Genomic DNA, 11,038 nt, shown 5'->3' with positions numbered 1-11,038 from the left:
TCTCGATGGGTTCTCGATTCTACATTGTGACTCTGCCAGTTCTACCTTTCTGCATGGGTTATCCGGAAGAAATATGTGGAATTCGTTCGACATGCTAAACCATGCATCCACAACTCAGAAAATCATATGTTCCTTTGAGTTGTCCCTCTTTAGTTGTTTACTGGCCCTCGTCTATCAATTGATAGTCAAGAGTATGCGTGCATTCGTTTATCGATGCCTATTACTCTTGTGGTCCGTCAAGCCATTCTAATCCTGAATGACTTGGAGAAACAAACTCCAGTACCTCTTCCATATCCAGGATTGGGTCAAAGAAGTTGTGTTCCGCAGATCAAGTTGCAACCCAGCTTCTGGTCTGTTCTACCTTGGAGTATTACCATCTTTATATCGGGATTTTTATAGGAATTGCACACCATCCTATGAACTCTTGGTACAGTGATACTTCTTGCCATCATTAGTCATTCCTCGGTCTCCGTGTTGTCGCAACCGGAATGCCGACAAGTGAATCGTGATGTGTGAATTCAATACTCCTAGCAACCTTGTTGCTTGGTAGTTAATGGACAATAATTTCATTCTTAGCGTGTTGGTTTTGAATCATCATTCTAAGACTGATCATGCTACCTAGTCCTTATTTCGGTGCACCCTTCGATTGATGAGTTAGGATCTTGTCAAGTCCTCACTCATTTGATCATATCGTCTTGCCCTCAAAAGCAAGATTGTTCTCGAGCTTAGTAACATATCGGTGGTTCGTGATTTTCCGAAGATCTTCTCGGAAGTATTACCAGGTTGTCACCTGACCGCTGTGTTGAGCTCGTGATCAAGTTGGTTTCTTGTGAACCACCCTTCTCCAAGAATCTGTGTTGGATATCCCTGAGCTAGATGGTTAAGCTAGACAACAACTTGGAGGGTTGGAAGATAAAAGCTTGCCTGACTTAGTTCGTCCCAAAGGGATATTCTTGTGTAGCGTGTATTGAAGAAAGATGGTATCTTCATCAATTGGTCCTTGTGAACAATTGTTGGATCTATTATCTTACCCAAACCTTTGATTTAAGTATGCGCTATCGTCAAATCAAATCAGAACCAACGATGTTCGTAATGCTGTCTTATTCGTGGATTTTTCCTCGAGCATACACCATTATATCTTTTGGTCTGACCAATGCTATCACTTGTTCACTTAACTATGGAATTCCTTTTAAAAGGAAACCTAGATGAATTGTTGTTGAGCCCATTGACAACATCCTTATCTCCTCCATGATGTTGTTGAACATTAAGCTAGTGTTGGAAACTTTGAAAGCATTTTCTTCATGCTAGCTCATGAAGTATTTGTTTGATGAAAGGAGTGACTTCCTCTTATACACGTGCATTTGGTGAAAGTTGCCGCCGTGGATTTGAGAAAGTTAGTTTTGCTTCCTCTGGAATCATCCCAAGTCAGTCATGCATACGTGCGAAGTATTCTGTGGTCTGAAGACTTGCAACCTTCAATCTATATGTATCCCTAGCACACCAAGCCACTGATTGATTTGTTCAAGGAGAAGAAGTTCCTTCTTAAGAGTATACCTTATGCAAGGATTTTGATATCCTCGTTGATGGTTCCTCACCTGAACTCGGTAGTGTTTCATTATAAGACTACCACGTGGTCATGCTTGTCTGGGACAGCGTGTTCACATGTTTGTAGCAGAACCAGCTCATGTTTTAGAGCTTGCTATCGTAGTTCATTTCCCGAGAATCCCGCAACGTCATCTCGTCGATTTGTGTTGCAAACTTTCATTTTTCTTCCTAGACACGATGAGTCTGGAATATCCTGACACCAACCAGATCTGAATCTCAGGCAGATATGATGGTTGGAACATTTTCCCAAGAACTATAATATTGGTCCCTCGAAAACCGGTAAAGTGGATGTCGTGGCCAACACACCCAGCCGGAAGACCTATTATTGTAGTATCTTGTTTGAGGAAGTTGGCCACCTCCCCATAAGGATTTCGTAGGAATTACCTCCGTAACTGTTCCTTATGGATTCTATTGCTCCCGAAGTCCGACCTTTTACTTGATGTCTAGTTACCAAACCATTTCAATGATGGGTTACACTAGCACATCAAGGAGAACATTAGAAGCGGAGTGCTAAATGTCTCTCGGTCGATCATCCAGATTTTTATTTCCTTGGCCTCGCTAAGGTGAAATCTGAGAAGGTGTTATCTTCCTTTGCATCTGCATCATCCATCATTAGCCATCATGGTAGCAAGTTGTGTTGCCAGGATCCTTGACACGGATGTTGGTAAAACCTTGATGATTGTGGAAATGCTCAAGTTCTTGAGAGCACGCACAAGCGCTACGTGTTATCATCGGCACTAACTGGGTTTGCTCTCAGTTCCCTCGGAAATGCTATGATCTTTTCAAACAGTGAATTCACTCTCTATTGTTGGGTTCTTCCCCAGCTACCAGAATCATTCCCAACATTTGCATTTTGTTCCCAGCTTGCATCGCCAATGTGCCATTCTACCATGGGTCTCTTCCATTTCCGGTGATAAGCAAATTCATCCATTGCGTTGTCTTCAACAAGGTAATCCATATCATCCAAGTCCGAGTATGCCATTCTACCGACCCCCGCCAATCGATTGCTGAGATTTGCCTTAGGCTGTTATAGAGAGTCTCAATGATCTCTATATCAAAGGTAATTCTTTTTGCCACCTAAGGTAATAATCTACGAATCACCCTCCTCCAGGATGTTTCGTCGTGGTATCATGGCAACTCAACTCCTCGCTACGTTGACAATCGTTTACCACCTTCTTAGGTGCGGAATTGTTGTCTACCTAGTGAACCTTAGTCATCCGTTTCTTTCCACCCCTCTTGATGTGTATCTCGTGTCTCAACGCGAGAGATGGTCCTATGTCTCATTCCGTGAGTTGTTCGATCTTCGAGAAGATCGACCCCTCTAGAGTCTCCTTCTTCCCTCCATGTCATGTTGACAGGATTTCTCAGAGCAAGACTTCAAGACGATGATGGTGATCGAATCAACGTCCATTTGAAGTGCAACTGAATCGTGAAGATTATACTAGTCTGTGTTACCCCTTCATCTTACCCTACACTTGAATCTCGAGACGAGATTCTTGTTTAGTGGGGGTGAGTTGTCACATCCCTAGCTCTGGCATGTCCTGTGCTTGCTTCCATCTGTGCATCATGTTTAAATTTTAAAAAAAACTTGAACTGAAGAAGTCAGAAGCCTCAAAACCCTAAATAAAAGAAGGGCAAAAACCCCTAAAATCTCATTCATTGTTCCAAAATGCTCCTCTTAGATGTTTAATATTTTTGGCAAGGGTTTTGATCCAAACCAAAAATAATGAACATTTTAAAAGGATTTATTTTTGGGACTTTGAATTTAAATCATTAGCTATTTGAATTTGAATTATATTCATATAACTAGAATATAATTTCAAATACCCCTGAAATATCTGATAAGCTTTTGGAAAAGTCCATCTAGCAAAATAAAAATATTCAGAGGAGTTTTTGGCATTGTTTGAATTTGTTTAAATTCAAACAATGGCAAAAGATATTAAATAAAAGAAACAGAACAGAAAAAAAATAAAAAGAGCAAAGCCTACCTGGCCTCACCCGTGCAGCCCACCAGCCGGCCCAGCTCCCCCACCTGGCCGGCCCAGCCCACCTCCTCCTCCCCCTTGTCCTCTTCCTCCTCTGCCGGGAGGACGAACAGAGGCGAGGCGTGGCGCGCGCCGACGCTGCCTCGGCCACCTCCTGCTTCCCCTGGCCACCTCCTGCTTCCCCTGGCCGCGTGGATGAATGCCCGGTGACGTCCCGATCCGCCCGACCTCTCTCACTCCTCCCCTGCTCCCTCTCTTGCCGTTTCCCACCTCACCGAACACGCTCGCCGCCGCCGACGAGCTCCCTCGTGGCCACCGGCCACCCCTAGCCTCGCCGATGCACCCAGGAGCTCCGCCTCGACCCCCTCCTTCCTCTCCACCGAGCCACGAGGCCCCGGACGCGCTGCAACGCCGCCACCACTGTCGTTTCCGTCGCCGGCCACCGAAGCTCACCGCTGTCGATTCGCCGCCTCCGACGCCTCCCCGAGCTCCCCGAGGCCACCGTCGCAACCCCTGTGAGCTCCGCCACCGTTTCCCCCTCTTTCCCTCTTCGTTTGGTTGCCGTAGCCGTCGCCCCCTTGATGACCGAAACCCGCCGCCGTCTGTGATCGCCGCCGACGTGCCTCCGGCCACCTAGTGGCCCGGCTGTCGTGCTCAGCTTCCTCCCCGCGCTGACTGGAACATGTAGGTGCCCCGCACGAGCCTCCCCGGCCACCGTAGCATCAACCACGAGCTCGCCCGAGCTCCGGCGACCGCCACGGTCGACGCCGGTGACGACTCCGGCCATCTTAGGCCCAGCCGCTGCCACTACTCGACGCGGACGAGCGCCCGCGTCACGTAGACGCTCTCCGCCGACCATTTGGTCGCCGGAGGAGGAAACCCGCACCCCTCCGCCGTCTCTAGCTCCGCCGGCGACGAGCCGCGGGTCAACTCCGGCGAGTTGACCCGGGTTTGACTCCCCTCTCTCTCACTGACAGCTGGGCCCCACGCCCTTAATTAACCACGGCTTAAACTTCTGTTAGTTTAGGTTAATCATAGTGGCCCCACGCGTCAGGTTGACTTGCTGACGTGGTCATTGGCCGGACCCACCTGTCATTGACCCTGGGCAGCACTGTGTCACTGACTAGTGGACCCCACTGGTCAGGTTTGACCTGGGGCGCCCAGTTGACTCTGCTGACGTCACAGTGACGTGGGGCTGACGCAATAAGTATTTTCTGGATTTAAAATAATTCAGAAAATTCCAGAAAATTGTATAAACTTCTAAAATTCATAGAAATTCAACCGTAACTCCAAATTAAATAATTTATATATGAAAAATTATCAGAAAAATTCAAGGAATCCATCTGTACCATTTTCATGCATGTTAGAACAACTTATAGCTGCTGTTTAGCACAAATCAATTAAATGGCATTTAAATAATCACATATGGAGTTTGAATTTGAATCTTGGATTCAAACCAACTTCATTTAATCTGGTTTTAGTTGCATTAGCCCAAAACACATTCATTTTGCCATGTCATGATCATGCATCATATTGTGCATTGCATTGATTGTGTTCCTTTCTGTGTTGCCGGTATTTGTCCCCTCTCGATAGATGTGATACCGATGATGTGATCGATGACACCGATGAAGAGCTATGCTATCTTCAGAAGTGCCAGGCAAGCAAAACCCCCTTGTTCATTCCGATACAATCCTACTCTCTCGCTCCTGCTCTCTTTTACTGCATTAGGACAACACCGATTCATCTGTTACTTGCTGCGGTAGCTGAACCCCTTTATCCTTTGCATGACCTGTCATTGCCACAGTAAATAGATGAAACCCACTAGCATGAGTAGGAGTTGTTTGAGCCCTGTTGTGCCTACTCATTCTTGCTTATTTGTCATGCCTGCTACTGCTTAGAGTTGAGTCTGGTCTGATTCATCAGGGATGAATCAGAGGTGTGTGAACATGTCCTACTGTGTGAGAGCTAAGTGTGTGAACACGATTTGGTAAAAGGTGTCGGTGAGAGGCCATGTAGGAGTACATGGTGGGTTGTCTCATTGAAGCCGTCCTTAGGAACTGAGTTCTGTGTTTGTGATCCATGACTCAGCTACTACCATACATTGGGCCCTGAAATATGACCCTGCTCGACTTCTTATTCACCCTAGTCCTCTGTCCAGGAGTTGCAAGTAGTTTCTGGTGTTTGTAGCTTACTGGAGGCCGTGGACAGCGCTGACCGTAGGGGTGGGCTGTGATGCGGTAGGTACGTGGCATGGTGTACCGGATGCCCGTTTGGTATCTCGGGAACCCTGTTCACATCGTTTGGGTGCGCGAAACTCCGGCCGGATCTCCTCATGGATGGAACCCGAATAGGCGATAAACCTGGACTAGAGACTTGAGTGTTTAGGTAGGTCGTGGTCTACACCCACGTCGGCTTTCGCTTGAAGTCTGCCGAGCACATGTCGTGTGCAGACGCTAAGTGGTGGAAACATGTATGAAGAAGTACACCCCTGCAGGGTTAACATCAACTATTCGAATAGCCGTGTCCGCGGAAAAGGACTTCTGGGTTGCTTATATCAGTTCATAGACAAGTGAAAGTGGATACTCTAAAAATACGCAAGATAAGCGTGAGTGCTATGGATGGCGTTCTCGTAGGGAGACGGGGGCGGATCCATAGTGGTGTATTGATATGGTGAATATGTGGACTCGTGTGCGCCACCTCAAAAGAGTTACTTGCAGTCGTAGTTCAGGATAGCCACCGAGTCAAAGCTGGCTTGCTGCAGTCAAACTCCACCATCCCCTTTGTTGATAATGATGCATGTGTAGACAGATCTGATGTAAGTCTTGCTGGGTACATTTGTACTCACGTTTGCCTATTTTATGTTTTTGCAGAGAGACTTCAGTCTCACTAGTAGTTCCGCTTGGACTTCGACGTTTAGCTTGATACCTCAGCTACGATCTTGTGCCCTCGGCAGGATCTGATAGATAGTCAGGCTTCTCAGCCTTTTCATTTATAGATGTCTGTACTCAGACATGATAGCTTCCGCTTGTGCTTTGACTTGTATGCTCTGATTGTTGGGTCATGAGACCCATGTTTGTAATGTCTCGCTCCTCGGAGCCTATTGAATAAACTACTTGAGTCGTAGAGTCATTTTGTGATGCCATGTTGTATTGCACATATCGAGCATATTGTGTGTATGTTATTGAAATGCTTGGTATGTGTGGGATCTGACCATCTAGTTGTTTATCTTTAGTAGCCTCTCTTACCGGGAAATGTCTCCTAGTGTTTCACTGAGCCATGGTAGCTTGCTACTGCTCCGGAACACTTAGGCTGGCCGGCATGTGTCCTTCTTCGTTCCTGTGTCTGTCCCTTCAGGGAAATGTCACGCGATGAATACCGGAGTCCTGTTAGCCCGCTACAGCCCGGTTCACCGGAGTCCTGCTAGCCCAGTGCTACAGCCTGGATTCGCTCGCTGATGACCGACACGTTCGATGCTGGGTCATGGATGCCTGTCCCTATAAGTCTGTGCCACTTTGGGTTTACGACTAGCCATGTCAGCCCGGGCTCCTTATCATATGGATGCTAGCGACACTGTCATATACGTGTGCCAAAAGGCGCAAACGGTCCCGGGCAAAGGTAAGGCGACACCCGTGGGAATACCGTGCGTGAGGCCGCAAAGTGATATGAGGTGTTACATGCTAGATCGATGTGGCATTGAGTCGGGGTCCTGACAGGAGCACTCACCCGCAATAGTGCGGGCACCCTTCAGAACAGTCTTATAATACATCTCGGGAGTACGATACTCCTTGCCCAGCGGTGGCGCGTCTGTCACAAGCTTCTCAGCATCCATCTTGCCCCAGTGCACCTTTGCGCGGGCAAGGGCCCGACGGGCATCTTCAATATAGGCGGAGTGCTTGATGACTTCAACCGATGGACACGCATCCACCAGCCGCCGCACCAGGCCGAAGTAGCTCCCAGGCACGGCCTCCTTAGGCCACAGCCGAACTATGAGGCCCCTCATGGCCTGTTCGGCCACCTTGTGGAGCTCGACTAGCTGCTTCAGCTGGTCTCTAAGGGGCACCAGATGTTTGGCCTCAACATGCTGAGACCAGAAGACCTTCTCCGTCGAGCTCCCCTCCTCGGCCCGGTAGAAAGCGGTAGCATCAGACACGCTGCGAGGAAGATCTGTGAACGCTCCTGGAGAGCTCCGAATTCGGGTAAGTGATAGGTAATTCACACTCACATGCTTACTTTGCATGAAAAATGCCTTACCCGCTGCTATTTTCTTCAACGCCTCGATTTCTTGGAGGGCCTTGTAGACTTCGGCCTTAGCGGCTTTGGCACTCTCAAGAGCCGATGCAAGCTTAGACTCTCGAGTCTTTGAGTCACGCTCCAGGCTCTCGTGTTTTTCCACGAGATCCTGGAGCTCTTGCTGTACCTCCGCCACCCGCGCCTCCTGCTTCTCTCGCTCGGTGTGCTCCGCGGCCGCATTACGTTCAGCCGCGGACATCGCCTCCTTCAGGGTCGCCACCTTGGTCGTGGCACCTGCAATACCCATGTTATCCTTGCCAATTTTCTTGCAACCAAATCCTTTTCTGTAAGGTACAATCTTAAATATGGTGTTACGCACCTTCCTTGTCCTCGAGCTGCTTCTTGGCACGGCCTTGCTCGTTCTCGGACCGCTCGAGGCTTTGCTTCAAAGTATTGACCTCCACAGTCAGTGCGGCAGAGGTCAGCAGCACTGCCTGCAACCCCATATTGACATATTTCATAACTCCTGCGTATATCTTTTTAGATCCTCAGTCCGACTTTTCTTTCCGAATACCGAACCGAGCATGAGGGGCTACTGTCTATGCGGTACTGTTCTACATATATCAAAATTCTTACCTCAAAGCCTGTTAGAAGGCTGCTGCAGGCTTCGGTCAGCCCGCTCTTGGCGAGCTGAACCTTCTGAATCACCACACTCATGAAAGTGCGGTGTTCCTCTTTGATGGAGGCGCTGTTGAGCGCCTCCAGCAAGCTATCCGGCGCCTCCGGTTGGACGGAGGCCGCTGGCATCGCGGTCTTGCCCTTCTTACGAAGGGGCCGCCCGTCGGACTCCGGAGCCACTTCAGGTTCCGTTGCAGAGTCCGGCGCAAGGTCCGGGAGGTTGCCCTGCGGCACCTCCGGGGCCTCCCCCTCCTGGCGGGTCCCTTCCCGGGATCCCACCTCGGCATCATCTGCATCACGGGGGGTGGAGGCGGTCGGAAGGGAATCCATATCCGACGCACCCAAGGACCCGCTCGACGAAGCGGGAAAATCATCCTTGGGCGGACTGCAGGGTTGTATGCAGCATTAGAAAGACATTATGTGGCGAAAAGAAAAACCATGAAGTTATTCGGGAGTCCGGATACTTACGATCTCGCCAGGGGCTTGGTCCTTGGAGGCCAATCCTCGTCGTCATCACTGGCATTGGCGGAGCAGTCCGAGGGAAGAGTCTTTCCCTTCTTGGACCCTTCGGCCCCCCTTGTTGGGGAAGCCTTCCTTTTCTTCCCTCCCCCCATTGGGGGAGAGGCCTTCTTCTTCTCCTCCTCGCCTTTGTGGGAGGAGTCTGCCTCGGAGTCATCGTCTGAGGACACCTGAAAACGGGAACTCTTCCGAGTGCCCGTGGCCTTCTTCTTGGCCTTCTTCTCCGGCACCACGTGGGGTGCCAGAGCCAGCAGCCCCGTTAAGCTTGCGTCCGCTGGGTCCTCTGGCAATGGGGCCGGACAGATAGTCTGTTCAGCCTTCTTCAGCCAGTCCTGTCAGAGGAGAGGGAGTTTAGATCCCGCATAGAGTCAAACTATGGAAAACAAGTGTCCCGTAAAGGGCAAAATCGCTTACCTCGCTCGCCGGACGCTGCGAGCTGAATCCGCGATCTTCGGTAGCGGATGCGGGGGCCTCGGCACCTTTAAACTGCACCCTCCATACATCTTCGTACGTAGTGTCGAAGAGCTAGCTCAAAGTCTGGTGCTGCGCCGAATCGAACTCCCACATACTGAAGCCCCGTCATTGGCACAGGAGAATCCGGTGGATAAGCATGACCTGGACTACGTTGACAAGTTTGAGCTTCTTATTCACTAGCTTTTTGATGCAGGCTTGGAGTCCGGTCAGCTCCTCCGAATCACCCCATGTCCGGCCGCTCTCTTTCCAAGAGGTGAGCCGTATGGGGATGCCAGATCTGAATTCGAGGGCCGCTGCCCATTCAGGGTCACGCGGCTCGGTGATATAGAACCACCCCGATTGCCACCCCTTAATGGTTTCCACGAAAGTGCCGTCAAGCCAAGTAACATTGGGCATCTTGCCCACCATGGCGCCTCTGCACTCCGCTTGGCTTCCCTTTACCACCTTCGGCTTGATACTGAAGGTCTTGAGCCACAAGGCAAAGTGGGGCTGGATGCAGAGGAAAGCCTCACACACAACGATAAATGCCGAGATATTGAGGATAAAATTCGGGGCCAGATCATGGAAATCCAGGCCGTAGTAGAACATGAGCCCCCGGACAAAGGGATGGAGTGGGAAGCCCAGTCCGCGGAGGAAATGGGGAAGAAATACTACCCTCTCATGGGGTCTGGGGGTGGGGATGAGCTCTCCCTCGTCGGGGAGCCGGTGCACGATGTCACTGGACAGATATCCGGCGCTGCGCAACTTCTGGATGTGCCCCTCCGTAATGGAGGAGGCCATCCACTTGCCTCCCGCTCCAGACATAGTTGGAGAAGGTTGAGGTGAGATGTGCGGACTTGGGTGTAGGAGCTCGAGTTCGCGGAGATGGATAAGCCAAGGAGGAAGAAGGTGCAGGTAAAAGGGTTGGATCTTTATCCCCTTATATGGGCGGACGGAAACATGCGTCCCCACCGGCCTGATAAAACTCGCTTATCTCCCAAGCGCCGCAATCAATGGCACGGTTGGGTTACCCACGTCCATATTGATGGGAATCCCGAAATAAGGGGAACACGATCTCTGCTTCGACAAGACGTGCCAAGGAAACCGCTTCCCTAAACACACTAAGGTGGTACAATAAAAACGATTCGAGTAAAGCCTTGGTAGTGGTGTGACGTCACGCCACCAAATACGTCAGCAGATTGAACTTGTGTAAATATTATTCTCTCTATGGTGGTATGTGGAATTTATTTTGCAGAGCCGGACACTATCCTGGTGTTCACAATCTTCTATAAATTATTCGGAGAAGGAACCCGCCTTGCAATGCCGAAGACAACATGCGCGCCGGACACATCGTCATTGAAACCTGGTTCAGGGGCTACTGAGGGAGTCCTGGACTAGGAGGTGTCCGGATAGCCGAACTATCATCATCGGCCGGACTCCAAGACTATGAAGATACAAGATTGAAGACTTCGTCCCATGTCCGGATGGGACTTTCCTTGGCGTGGAAGGCAAGCTTGGCGATACGGATATGTAGATCTCCTACCATTGTAACCGACTCTGTGTAACCC

The sequence above is a fragment of the Triticum aestivum genome, chromosome 7B (genome assembly GCF_018294505.1).
Source record: "Triticum aestivum cultivar Chinese Spring chromosome 7B, IWGSC CS RefSeq v2.1, whole genome shotgun sequence".
Classification (NCBI taxonomy): Eukaryota; Viridiplantae; Streptophyta; class Magnoliopsida; order Poales; family Poaceae; genus Triticum; species Triticum aestivum.
Note: the sequence above shows the minus strand (reverse complement) of the source record.